Genomic DNA, 13,842 nt, shown 5'->3' on the forward strand with positions numbered 1-13,842 from the left:
AAGCTTCGGACACTGTACAAGGTGAGCAGTCCCACCTGATGTACAACGATACGAGCGGAGACGCTTGCAGACTCCACGGGATGCGTATCCTCGGAAGTGGCGGAAGAGAAAAACGGAGTCGTGTGGTTCAGGTGTTCGGCATGACAAGTCGCGAAGGCACGTGAGACAGGTACCGATTGACACGCCCCGCACGGCTCCCCAAAATGTGAATGACGGCACAGTGCGAGCGGAATGAACGGTATCGTGTTGGGACTCGGGACACCGAGCGCGCATAATACCTAGATGGCTCTTCTTGTTCGCAGGTAGATTATGTGATGCCCCAACGGGTCCTGGAATCTGTATCTCTCTTCATGTAACTTTTATATGTATATGTTGTTAAAAGGAGGAAACAATCTGCCATTTCTGTGCACGTAAACCACACTTCGACACGGACACGGTCGGCTTTGTCTGATCTCCTAAAGAGTAAAGCATGCTCCAAATTTGCGAACCTGTACTCACCTGTACTCACCTGTACTCACTGACACTTGTACGATTTGTTTTTTTTTTTACTTTGGTGAACGCTTCTTATCTGTAATTATCCGATAAATTGTGGGGTTTTTTTTCGTAACTAGCGAAATTCGTTAAATTCGACTCGAGTTCTCTCTTTCCTTAAACCACCTTTATAACCATCGTGAGCACATTAAAACCAACGGACGAAACGCGTGGACTGTACATGGAATTGAACTGCAAACGTAAAAAGCCATTGAAATGACATTTAACCCTTTTACATGGATTTTAATAACTAAACAATCATGTCCCTCATCTCATTTTTAAACGTCTGTGTTCGACAACCCTCGGGACTTGTCTTTGGTTGAGGAATTTCGAACCGGATTAACAATTTGACAAACCGTGTCATTTATGGACTGAGTTTATAAAATGATGAGAAAGTTTACGCACGTGTCAACTCGGATTAAATCAATCATTTGTGTGGTGACGATGCTGTGCTCCGCTTTACGGAGAACGACTACGTTATTGGAGTACGATATCATGGTTCTTAGAAGGGCCGTTCAAAACGACCTCGGTACAAGATTACTCATAGGAACCCAAGACGCGCACATTTATTCTTTATTTCTCAACATGTCCTCTCGAGTTGAATACACCTGTTCTAGTGAATAAAATAGAAGCTTTCAGGTTACTCTTTCAACCACATCTCGGTTGCTTCACCGGGTTCTCATAGTCGGTGAATTGGACACACAAGTGGGACTTCAAATGTCGAAATAGATAATTGTCAGGAGGAGGCAAGTCTAGCCTGGATGGAGGAGGGGGAAGGGGGATCATTTATGATCTACTCGAAGCAACAGCCAAGAATGGAGATCTGTGCAAAACCAAAAAAAATCACCACCGCCACCGAAGGCTATGTTTTCACCCCTCCTCTATCTGTCTGCCTATCTTTGAGCAGGATATCTCAAAACAAAGTTAGACGGATTCGGTTTGAAACTTGGTGGATGAGTTGGGTCGGTGATAAGAAACCGATTCGATTTTGGTTCAGGTCCTGATGCAGATCCGGCCTATCAGTGGGATACAAAACGTAAACTGTTCAGCCTGGTGGAGGTATGTGCTCTACCGAGTGCTGTTCTAGTTATTGTTGTGACGAAGCATATACACCTTGGCTCAACATCCATTCGAGTTCGTCTTTGATGTCCTGCTGTAACTCTTTCCATGAAGATGATGTAATATGCCCTTGTTATTGAAGTTTATGAGTCAGACAATCAATCAGCAGGCTTACCCTTGACCTACAAGAAAATGGAGGCCATGATGTTGGTGGCTCAGTGGTGAGTGTGAAGTGTATTGGGGTGTTGGTTATTCCTCGGGTGCTTCCATTGCATGGGTTCCTATTTGGTTTCAGGATCACAGAGGTGAAGCCTCGTTTCATAACTGGTGAACAGACCGATGATGGTGTCGGCTGGATGTGGGTCGAACGGTCCGAAAGGATCGACGTGTGATGGCAGTCAAGCTGTTGATCGTATGTGCTGAAGTTTCTGGAGTCCATCCTCATGTTTGTGGATGACAGTGAAAATGACAGTTACGGACATCGGTCTCATTTGGCTCCTCCAGAATCCAACGGTGCACCATCACCGTACACGACACCAAGTGTTCCTGGATCTCTGTCTAACACCTTCATCATCTCATTTTCAGTAAGATCCATTATTCTATGATGTTGCACACAACTGGATTAAACGGTGAAACATAAAACAATGTGAGATGAATGAAACTAACATGGCAGCTAATAAGCCTATAATAACCAAACAAAACACACGGCTCTCGTGTGTCAACAAACACCCTGACGTGTGTGTGTGTGTGTGTGTGTGTGTGTGTGTGTGTGTGTGTGTGTGTGTGTGTGTGTGTGTGTGTGTGTGTGTGTGTGTGTGTGTGTGTGTGTGTGTGTGTGTGTGTTTTTACACTCTGCACCCCACAAGTTTATAACAATGACACAATGATATTAGTGTGACCTCTTCTTGTTTTGATGTACTATCCAGCAGGAGTCAGGGCAGGAATTTGTAATTTGTTCAGGGCGGTGGCGATAGCTCGCCTTCTCTTTGCGAAGAACACCACGGGATCTTTAGCATCCACCAAGTAATACCGGCAGATAGGACACCGGTTTAACGTCCATCTGAAGGACGGCATACATAGTGATGAATCACCATGCCTGTGAATCACCAGGATGACAGTTGATAGTTGTGCCAACATTCGAACACAGGCGAGACAGCTTCTAGGCGAGTGCGCGTCCCTCCAGGTCATCCTGCTCGCCTGGTGTGACCTCTAGCTCGGGGTAATTGTGATAAAACTAGTGGTGATTTTAAAAGGTTGATAAACATCAACTGTTGTGAAACTCTTCAGAGGTTCACATGAAGATCTCCTTCCGTGCAGTCCCTTAAGCGCCGTTACACTCGAGTCTGAGGGTTCAAGATGCAACGGAATGTTTCACAACAGTGGTTTGGAGCATTGGCATTATAGAAAAAGGGTTTTGAGGGGAGGATAATCGACAATCTTATTTTTGAAATTCCACGGAGTTTTGAAATCGCTTTCCCTTGTTAGACTTGGACTGAGTTTTCTCTTTAAATCGTAAGGTGAGCGAGTTGAAGTTTCGTGCCTCTCAGCAATGCGAGCATCATCATAACAAAGCAAAAGTGTTGAAAAAGTGAGGAAAATGTACATTTGGATTTGTGTTGAAGAAACAGAGGATGAATATAATAGCCATTTTGAAGTAGAAACAGTTTTCAGGTTTGTAATTTATATGAATAATGAGCTCATACTTTCCTGTTATCTCCGCCACCGAAGGTGGATGGAGAGTATGTGTTCACCCCTGTCTGGCTGTCTGTTTTTTTTGTTTGTGCACAAAATATCTCAAAAAGTTGGGGACAGATTCGGACGAAATTTTGGGGAAAGCTTGTGTAAGTGACAAGGCCGAAATGATGAGATTTTGGTGAAGATCTGGATACGGATCTGGATCCGAGAATTTTTTAAAGTGATTCTTGACCATTGGGGGATAGGAGTAAAAACGACACAAAGCAGGATATCTCGACAAAAGTTTTGGATGGATTCGGATGAAACTTGGTGGGTGAGATGGTTAGGTGACAATTTTAGTTCAGGTTCGAATCCAGATCCAGCCTATCAGAAACACACGCTCAGGATGACGAAGCATGAACCACTCGCTCGGGATGACAGAGCAAGAACCACTCACTCACGATGATGGAACAAGAACCACTCACTCAGGATGACGGAGCACGAACCACTCGCTCAGGATGACGGAGCAAGAACCACTCACTCACGATGATGGAACAAGAACCACTCACTCACGATGATGGAACAAGAACCACTCGCTCAGGACGACGGAGCATGAACCACTCGCTCAGGATGACAGTGCACGAACCACTCGCTCAGGAAGACAGTGCACGAACCACTCGCTCAGGAAGACAGTGCACGAACCACTCGCTCAGGATGACGGAGCATGAACCACTCGCTCAGGATAACGGAGCAAGAACCACTCACTCACGATGATGGAACAAGAACCACTCGCTCAGGATGACGGAGCATGAACCACTCGCTCAGGATGAAGGAGCACGAACCACTCGCTCAGGAAGACAGTGCACGAACCACTTGCTCGGGATAACGGAACATGAACCACTCGCTCAGGATGATGGAGAAAGAACCACTCACTCACGATGACGGAGCAAGAACCACTCGCTCAGGATGACGGAGCAAGAACCACTCACTCACGATGATGGAACAAGAACCACTCACTCACGATGATGGAACAAGAACCACTCGCTCAGGACGACGGAGCATGAACCACTCGCTCAGGATGACAGTGCACGAACCACTCGCTCAGGAAGACAGTGCACGAACCACTCGCTCAGGAAGACAGTGCACGAACCACTCGCTCAGGATGACGGAGCATGAACCACTCGCTCAGGATAACGGAGCAAGAACCACTCACTCACGATGATGGAACAAGAACCACTCGCTCAGGATGACGGAGCATGAACCACTCGCTCAGGATGAAGGAGCACGAACCACTCGCTCAGGAAGACAGTGCACGAACCACTTGCTCGGGATAACGGAACATGAACCACTCGCTCAGGATGATGGAGAAAGAACCACTCACTCACGATGACGGAGCAAGAACCACTCGCTCAGGATGACGGAGCACGAACCACTCACTCTGAATGATGTGGAGCAGCAAAAGGGTCCACAGTGAGTGAACAATTCGCTCAGAATGATGTGGTGCATAACCGCTATTGACTGGACGGCGCTTAGCAAGTGGCTTAAGAGCTCAAGTAAGAACTTCAATTAAATGCTTCAGAAGGAATGGCTGGCCAGGTTGTAGCTGTATACCATGAAGGATCTCTTTAACTTGTAACCTTCCCAGGTTGGATTGCGGTAGTTTGTGTCGGGGTGGTGGTGAGGTGTCATCGACCAGACGGCGGTCCCCTTGGGTTAACCTGAGGTGGTCTCTTCGGGTGGGTGCCTGGAATGTCCTATCCCTAAGAGGGATGACACCAGTCTCTGTTATCATCTGAGCTCAAGCATTTGAACATCGGTATTGCACCACTCTCTGGGGTTCCGAGACTGGATAGTGGCGAGATCATGGCAGATAGTTCCACCAACGATTGATCTGGTCGTTCTGATGGTTTCAATGCTGAAGGAGTTGCTGTGGCTGTGTCCAATAAACTGACTCCAATGATAATTGAGGTAACACCGGTCAACGAGCATATTATGAGACTAAGGATTTGTCACTCCTTGGGTGTCATTTCCCTAGTCTCTCTGTATATGCTCCAACTTAGGCAAGTGATCTCACCGTGAAGGATGCATTCAATGCCATGCTCAAGTCTGTGGTTGATCAGTGCCACAGGTGAGATAACCCTCGTCTTGAGGGATTCAAGGCATCGACTGGACCTGACAGGGATGGTTATGAGACATGTGTTGCTCCCCATGGGTCTGGAACTGTAAACCAGAATAGCACTAGGTTCCTTGACTTTGCAAGAAGTCATTGACTTCGGGTGGCTGGTTAATGTTTTCAGCACCCACAGGCTCATTGCTGGACTTGGTAGTCCAATGCTGGTGGTGTGGCAAAGGAGATTGACCATGTGCTCGTTTATAGTCGCTGGAGGATGATCCAGAACTGCAGGGTCTACTGGAGTGCTCAGTTCCTCAAAAATGGCCACAGGGTTGTTGTAGCAACTCTGAAATTGCAGCTAGAGTCCGAGAGAATGATACCATCCCAGCCAAGGCTGGATGTTGGCAAGCTCAAGGATGAGAGGGTAGCTGAGGAGTTTGCGAACAGGCTGAGTGGGGATTTTGGGGGTCTCGGTGCTTTGGGGGATCCTGAAGAGTTGTGGAGTGCCTTCAAGACCACCATCCTTGATGTTGCCAGTGGATGTTTTGGAACTCACCGAAGGGCGAAGAAGAATTTTGTCTCTCAAGGGACACTGGATACCATTGACCAGAGTCGCAGGGCCAGGCTGAATGGCAGAGCTGAGCTGTTCAGGGAGTTGAGGCATAAAACTGTACATGCCGTGAGGGTGAACAAGGAGGCCTATGTGCGAGGAATCTTTGAGGGGTAGAGCATCACCTGTGGTCAACTGATGCTCATTCTGCTTCCAGGGGAATTCGCGCATTGCGTTCCTCCAAGCCCATCCCTCGGCGTACTGCAGTTCGATGGGAGCGTGGTTGGCTCTTGACAGAGAAGTCCAAAATCAAGGCCTGCTGAGCCATTAACTTTGAGAGGCTATACCAGGCTGATCCACCAGATATTGATTTGGATGTCAGGGGTGTTACTACCCCTATTGCTGACCCTCCCATCAATTGTGATCCACCTTCATTTGTGGAAACACAGGCTGTGGTGACCCGCTTGAAATAGGGTAAAGCTCCTGGGATCTGTGGCATCCATGTTGAACTTCTCAAGGCTGGGGTAAATGCTGTACTCGTGTCGTTGCATGCAGTTCTGTGCTCTGCCTGGAATACAGGCATCATCCCAACTGACTGGAAGAGGGGCCTTGTTGTTCCTCTCTGGAAAGGGAAGGATGATCGCCAAGACTGCAACAACTACCAAGGTATGACGCTCCTCTCAGTGCCGAGCAAGGTCTTTGCTCGGATAATTCTTCATCAGGTTTGCCACCATCTGCTTGAGCACCAGCGTCCAGAGCAGTCAGGCTTTACACCAAAGAGGTCAACCATTGACCGTATCCTTGCTCTTCGGGTCCTCACCGAATGCAGACAAGAGTTTCCCCAGGGGCTGCTTGCAGGCTATCTCTGCAATGCATTCAATTCGGTGAATCGGAATGCCCTCTCCAGGATTCTTGGTCTTCGTGGGGTGCCACCAAAATGGATGAATCTGATGTCTGAACTATGCTCTGGTCCCGAGAATGCTGTGAGATGTGGTGATACCATCTCCGACTTATTTACAGTTGTTACTGGAGTTCGTCTGGGGTGTGCACTGCCCCCCACACTTTTCAGCACTTGTATTGACTGGATTCTGGGGAGGATGTCGGAGAGATCAAACTGCAGTGCATCATTTGGGAATGTCAAGATCTCTGGCCTAGATTTCACAGATGATGGAGTCATTTTGTGGATACTCCAGATATCCTTTTGGGGGCCCTAGAGGTGCTGAAAGAAGAGTCGGAGCCGCTGGGATTATTGGTTTCCTGGGTCGAAACTAAGTTCCAGGCTTTCAATGACATCTTGGATGCTGCTGTCTTGTCTGTATCCATTTGTGATGAGGATGTTGAAGTCATGGAGAGATTCACTTACCTTGGCAGTGATATTCATGTCTCTGCTGGCTGTGAGTCAAAGGGCAATAGACGTCTGGGTCGGGCCTGGGGAGTGACGGATTCACTGGATCATGAGATGTGGCGCTGCCGGTACCTGTGCAGGAGGACGAAAGTCCAAGTCTTCAGGTCTGTGGGGCTTCCACTCTTGCTCTACAGATGTAAGACTTGCACACTGACCAGCGATCTGAGACAAAAACTTAATTCCTTTGGTACCAGGTGTCATCAGAGAATCCTTAGCGATTGCTGGTCGGACTTTGTGTCCAACAAGCGGGTGCTGAGAGAGACTCAAATGAGATTTGTTACCTGCATAGTCCTTGAGCATCAGCCTTGGCTGTATGGACATGTGGCTCATTTTCCTGACGCTGATCCTACTCACCAGATTCTCTCACCGAGGGAGCCTCGTGAGTGGAGGAGGCCAATGGGCCGACCACATGCCTTGTGGTTGCAGAAGGTTGATCGGCATCTCAAGCAGATGGGGATGGGCCAGGCATCTGCCAGTGGGATGGCCAGACGGAGGCGCCTGGAGTACCGGCGGAAAGTGGACGCAGTGATGCGTTGCTCCGGTGCATGCTCCCAAACCTGACCTGACCTTCGCTGCGCACACAACAGTTAATGAAATAAAATGAATTTGTTCAAATAATGACTTTATCCACAAAAGAGTTGCTGCTTACTGGAGAACAACCCTGGAGACATCGCAACGTTTAATCCTCTGTGAAATAAACATTGCAGATAATCCGTCATATTGTCTGCTCACCTTTGTACCCGTCACATGGTATATCGTTCGGGGTCCGCGTGAACATTATAACTTTATTTTAAAACATCCGTTTTTCACCAGACTTGCTTTGTTTCCTTACAGAGCATCTGGAAACAAGTAACGCCCTTCAGAGACGTGATGATCCTATCAAACATGAACATAGAAAACAAAGCTTTGTGACAGGTCACCATACTTAGGCACAAAAAAAGGAAAGATGGCATTGTAAATTGTGGTGCCAGTGCCCAGCGATTTTGACCCAAATAATGCGGAAATGAAGAAAATGACCAAATCCCAAGACCTACAAAATGAAATCAAAATATCTTGTAAGTTGAAGAGTACCGGAATTGTACCAACAATAATTGGATCAACGAGAATGATAAAGAAGAACCTCACAGAGATATTAAAACCATCCCTGGGAATATTACGACAAACAAACTACAGTTGGAAGCTGTCCGGGGCTCAGTGACGATCCTGAAAAGAGCGCTTGGACCAAAACTTTGAGAACAAGAAAACTTCACAACTTGATCCATGAATCGAGATCCATGATCAAAACAGAGATGGATACTTCGAGATCTGTGAGGACTCCATCCCACCTTCTGAAACCGGCATATGGAGTTAACCGACACACGAGGAATCTATAAATTTCGTATTTTCTGATTCATCCTCAGAACTCATACAGTAAATAATTAGAAAACAAACACGAATCAAAGTTCTCGTATGTAAAAAAAAAAAATCACAGAAAGTGATGAGGTGATGATGTGTAATTGTGATGTCAGGGTGAAACCATGAACGAGCGATCTAATTTCTGGAAATAAAGGAAACACTGTGTGGCCCAACAGACAAAGAGCAGGTTGATCAAGTTTTGACCACCAAGCGATCTTCATGTGTCTGATGAAGACCACTCGGTCGTCAATATGTCAGAGCCGAGCCTTGCCTGCCAGGCGGCGATTCCAAATGGGTTGATGGTGTCCTTATTTTGAATATCGATCTTCCTAACCACAACCGTTTTGTTTGTGAAGTGAACACAACCATTTCCTCAACTCACTTCCAAAGCATCTGATCTTTAACTCACATTGCTAACTTGATGGAGCGCCACCTGGTGACGCAAAGTTTATAGAGGTTTTCATTCTTCGGTGAAATGACCATTTGAATGGAGCAAAAGCTCGAGTTCATTCTTAAACGGAACTCCACGTTCTCACATTGGGTTGTTTGCCACAGAGTATTAAAATAAGGCAACACTGTGGAAAAGAAGTCACACTTAACAGGACACGACCAGACGAAACTGGGGTAATGCGATAGCCTGAGAACATTGTGTTGGCTTCGCTTATATGTCTGACGACGATATTTCATGCAAGGGGAAAACATTTAAGGTGTAGCACGTATCACGTGACCAAATGTGAGACAGCAGTGATATGGGCAGAGTGATAGTGGGGTACCTGTGGAGGTGATAGGCATGTCCCCGCAGAGTGACAGTCGTGTCTCCGCAGAGCGACAGTCGTGTCACCGCACACAATTGAAACTTTTGCAGTATATGGTGCAGTGAAAATGGTGACACCTTTCGAAACCAATAGCGATCAGTTCACTCAACACCTGCCAATTGCAGGTGCTCGTTCCAGGATGAATGACCGGAGCTGTATTTCTCTTTTTTTCTGAGACTCGTAGAAGGGCTAGTTATTCAAATATGATGTTAATCTCTGGAGAGTTACCTAAATGGGTGTGGTAACAAAGAGTGTGCAGTCCCTCTGATGGGGGATGTCCTGTTTAGCTTTGCTCTACAAAATGCGACTTTCAATACTGATGTAATCCACCTCGGAATGCTCGGTGCGCATGTGCACAAACCCGAGGAAACTGCTGTGTTTTGGGGCAAAATAAAGTGCCGTGCGTCCGTGATAAAGCCGCTGTCACACCTTGATGATTTAGCCAGTGTATGCCGACGTATGAAAATTTTTTCTAAAACGCTGGCACACGTCGAATACGTTATGGGTACGTTTATTATACGTTAAGAGCACGCTGGCATACGTCGTAGTACGCTGGCATACGTCGTAGTACGCTGGCATACGTCGTAGTACGCCGAGCTCGTCGACAGACTTTAACATGCTCGAAATTTTTCGACGTATGCCAGCGTATGACTCACACGTTCCGCATATGCTGGCCATAAGTTGTAGGCACGTTACGCGATCGTTGACACATGTTACTTGTAAGTTACTCATAAGTCGAAACACGTCGAGGTAATGTTTAGCGTCAGTGTTCCAGACTCCATGTTTTTTTTTTTTCTTCAGCATGACGGTGATGTTGACACTTCGATTTCTAGTGCGGTTATAATATAATATAATTAATAGGCTGCCGCTCAACGATTTAAATCATAACCACACGAGAAATCGAAATGTCAACATCACCGTCATGCCGAAGAAAAAAACAAAACATGGAGTCTGGAACACTGACTGGTTCCTCTTGTGAAGCCCATTTGTATATACCAATTCCCCTAAACGCTGCCAATACGCCATTATACGGTAGCTGTAAGTTAGTAACACGTTCAGTAAGTTCTGTGGTCATCTGAAAGACGTCAAATACGTCTACATACATCAATATGCGTTGGAGATACGTTACACATAGGTTCAAAGCACGTTACTCATAGGTTAGAAATAAGTTTCGGGTACGCTAAACATTACCTCGACGTGTTTCGACTTATGAGGAACTTACAAGTAACGTGTGTTGACGTGTGTCAATGATTGCATAACGTGCCTACAACTTATGCCAGCGTATGCGGAACGTGTGCGTCATACGCTGGCATACGTCGAAAAATTTTCAGCATGCTTAAAATTTGTCGACGTACTCGGCGTACTACGACGTATGCCAGCGTGCTTCAGCGTGCTCTTAACGTATACAAAACTTGCCCATAACGTATTCGACGTGTGCCAGCGTATTCAGCAAATTTTTCATACGTCGGCATACGCTGGCTAAATCGTCAAGGTGTGACAGCGGCTTGACACTTCAATGTCTAGTGCGGTTATGATTTGAATCGTCGAGCCGCAGCCTTTTAATAGGCTACGCCACGTGATCGTCGGTGATACGCTGCCACACGCTATGCCTAAGTTAGACTATCGTTGGGCATAGGTTGTGAACGCCGACAACACGCTAATCATTCGTTGGTATAAGTTATCTATATGTTATCAAAACGTTCTGTGTACGTTACTAATATGTTATGCATACGTCCAACTCGTTATGAATACGCGCAAAACTGGAAAAAAAAACATCAATAGTTCAGCGTACGCCAGCGTTTGACATACATTTTGATACGTTGCCATACGCTGGCTAAAACGTCAAGGTGTGACAGCGGCTTAAGGATTGCTACTTAAAATGGCTGAAATTTTCTGAAGGAAGTGGAAAATACTTGGAAAAGTTCCTGAGAGAAAGGGCTGTGCCTCTGCACAATGAAAGACTTGGAGAACTTTCTCAGCTCGTCGGACAGGCAGCTGTTTGTCGGATGAACTCCTGACCATGTGCTCCGGTACAAGACCCGGGTGGACGGGTGTTTGCTACACAAACCCCATACGGATCGCTACCGCTGAATTCATTGTGTATCTGGTTGGAGTCCTGAACACCGATGGGAAGGACATACCTGGAGCTTGTGAATGTACAGGGTCAGTCAAAAAATTATATTTGCTCTTAATGATGTTGGGATGGGAAAGTTGTGTAGGGGGTGGGAATGAGGTACGGGAGCTGCGAAGGCTGTTATAAATATATCGTTTGTTTGGTTCCGGGGCCATAAGAGAAATTATACTAGATTTTCGCATATCCTACACAGTAAGTTCTCCTATAATGTCACTTCTAACAACGTCCTTTCGCTGTAACGTCGCTAACGAATATGGTAACACTTTTCGAACAAGGTCGCAACGTTTCCTTTTAACGTTATCGGTCCCCGTCAATGCACCACATTTTTGTCGACTTTCCTCCTTCCCTCTCCCACCCCCCGGCCACCCACAGAATTAGGAACTACTTGCTTCGGTGGAAAAGCATCCCAGGCAGTTGGTACTACATACAGTATCTTTTCTCCATCATCATCATCATCCTCCTTGCAATATCACAGTACTTGACTTTACATGTTACTTCTTTGTTATTTATATCTTGCTTCTTTTTGTTTGGTGTAATATTTTATGATCATGATGTAGTTGAATGTAAATGTACAAAAATATGCTTTTTTTGTTGAATGTTGAATCATCCTCATGATGTTGAATTAAATGTTATTGACTATAATTCAAATGGGAAAATTTTGTTTCCAACAACGTCGCACTTTTTAGGGACACATTAACGACATTGTAGAACTTACACACTATTGCTAAAAGGAGAAGTGTGTGTGTGTGTGTGTGTGTGTGTGTGTGTGTGTGTGTGTGTGTGTGTGTGTGTGTGTGTGTGTGTGTGTGTGTGTGTGTGTGTGTGTGTGTGTGTGTGTGTGTGTGTGTGTGTGTGTGTGTGTGTGTGTGTGTGTGCGTGCATGTGCGTGTGCGTGTTATATCCACGGCTGAAGTGTCTGATTTGCATTAAAGAGCAGAACAATTATAGTAAACAATTTTGAAATTCCCACTCTTATGTCTAAATGCTGAAAATTATTTTTAAAAGACCATTTGAATTACAGATTTCATGCTTGCGACGGCAGGTTAAAAGTGCCCGGTGAGCAGAACCGAGTCGCTGTAAATGCACACACACAGCGCATGCACAAAATGCCTCGTTTGGCATTCATACGTCATTTTGAAAGTCACGTATTGCCTCCTGGTGGACAATCTAGATCCCACTGTGTGTGTTTGCCGAAGAGCGACCGCTCACCTGTACCCTGAACAAATTGCAAATTCCCACTCAGATGAACCCCGGCCTGCAGGGAAGACGGATGCTGTTGGGTCCATTTGCCAAGAGAGAGGGACATGGTCGGGTCCGTTTGCCTGGAGGAGAGAGGGGTGCTGCCAATTCCTTTTGGCCAGAGGAGAGAGGAGCACCGCCGAGTCTGTTTGCCTGGAGGGGAGAGGAAAATTGTACGGTCTGTTGGCCTGGTGGAAAGAAGGATGCTTGCCAGGTCTATTTCCTATCCTATGGTAACAACACATACCACAATAACATAACTGAAGAGTTCTTCGAACCCTTTAACCCCACGCAGTCTTAAGAAAAAGGACATGGGAAGAGTCTTTTAAACTCTTCCCTTGCATATCCGAGCATGATCTATGTTTCCTACGAACTGTTATTTTATCTGAATCACGATATTTCCCAATGCTGAGAGAGCGAGCGGAAAATTTAATTGGTCGAAATGGCATAAAAAAATATTTTTTTTATGCAAGTACTGCTAAACTGAAGGTTTTTGAAAGTGCCAAGAAAACGATTTATGTTCTGCAGTGTTCAAGTATATACTTAATTTGAAATAAAATTAAGGTTTTATAGGTTTTAGGAAAAAAATAAAAAATAAAAATTAGAAGTTTACTGCCGCTGATGCACCGTCTTTCACACCATCTTATTTAACATGTTCAATTAGTTCTTCGTGCCTGTTGTTTGTGTCCTTTATGATGTCCCTTGAAAAGTAAGTTTCCTGTTTGGAATGATTTTCAATTTTGTTTGGCTGCCAAACAGGGATGCACACTAAAAAAATAAAATAAAATACCCAACTCTGTGTGCATGCGCAATTGGGATGAGATTCTGTACTATTTTTATTCACAGATTTATTAAATCTGGTGTTGGTGTGGTGCAGGCATGATGGGCCGAATGACCTCCTCCTGCGCATAAAAATTCCTTGTAATT

General features: G+C 45.7%; 1 protein-coding gene and 1 long non-coding RNA gene across 6 annotated transcripts in view; one reads left to right on the forward strand and one right to left on the reverse strand.

The window, feature by feature from the left end:
* Nucleotides 1-12,562, forward strand: part of LOC147033883 (uncharacterized) — a 109,846-nt gene extending 97,284 nt beyond the window's left edge. For both annotated transcript variants that reach the window (XR_015055841.1, XR_015055844.1), the window contains 2 exons: nucleotides 1-169; nucleotides 12,049-12,562. The exon at nucleotides 1-169 is cut by the window's left edge. This is a non-coding gene — a long non-coding RNA (uncharacterized LOC147033883). The remainder of the gene's footprint in view (nucleotides 170-12,048) is intronic.
* LOC147033884 (homeobox protein Nkx-2.5-like) overlaps nucleotides 1-13,017 on the reverse strand; it is a 101,192-nt gene extending 88,175 nt beyond the window's left edge. For 3 of the 4 annotated variants that reach the window (XM_085872173.1, XM_085872159.1, XM_085872169.1), the window contains exon 1: nucleotides 12,886-13,004. The gene's annotated coding sequence lies outside the window, so the exon portion shown is untranslated. Of the gene's footprint in view, nucleotides 1-12,885 lie in introns of all 4 variants that reach the window. The other variant, XM_085872181.1, reaches the window with a different exon arrangement.
* Nucleotides 13,018-13,842: the final 825 nt, after the last annotated feature.

This window comes from Eptatretus burgeri, chromosome 1, assembly GCF_056783735.1.
Source record: "Eptatretus burgeri isolate ZD-2024b chromosome 1, Ebu_testis_v1, whole genome shotgun sequence".
Taxonomy (NCBI): Eukaryota; Metazoa; Chordata; class Myxini; order Myxiniformes; family Myxinidae; genus Eptatretus; species Eptatretus burgeri.